Raw genomic sequence first — 427 nt, 5'->3', positions numbered from 1 at the left:
GTGTTAACCAGGATGGTCTCAATCTCCTGACCTTGTGATCTGCCCGCCTCGGCCTCTCAAAGTGCTGGGATTACAGGTGTGAGCCACCACGCCCAGCAATGTTTTCTTAATAAGTATAGTTTTTCTAGGGAAAGTTAATTCATTTTTGTCTAGTACATACATGTAAATATATTAATGTTATTTTTGTGCTTGTGATGTAGTAAGGAGATGTATATAGAAATTCATTGAGATATATAGATACTCACTTGCCTAGGCAGTTTCCGTCTTTCTGAAGAATGTTTTACAGCAAAATTTTCTATTTTATTTTATTAAATAATGATACGTCAAACAGTGTCACATCCAAAACACTAGTTTTATCAATTTCTAGCAGTAATAATAGACTTGCTATAAGTATTGTTTTCTGATGCCATACCCTTGTCATACACAT

Source organism: Colobus angolensis, unplaced genomic scaffold (genome assembly GCF_000951035.1).
Source record: "Colobus angolensis palliatus isolate OR3802 unplaced genomic scaffold, Cang.pa_1.0 Scaffold97, whole genome shotgun sequence".
NCBI classification, from domain to species: Eukaryota; Metazoa; Chordata; class Mammalia; order Primates; family Cercopithecidae; genus Colobus; species Colobus angolensis.
Note: the sequence above shows the minus strand (reverse complement) of the source record.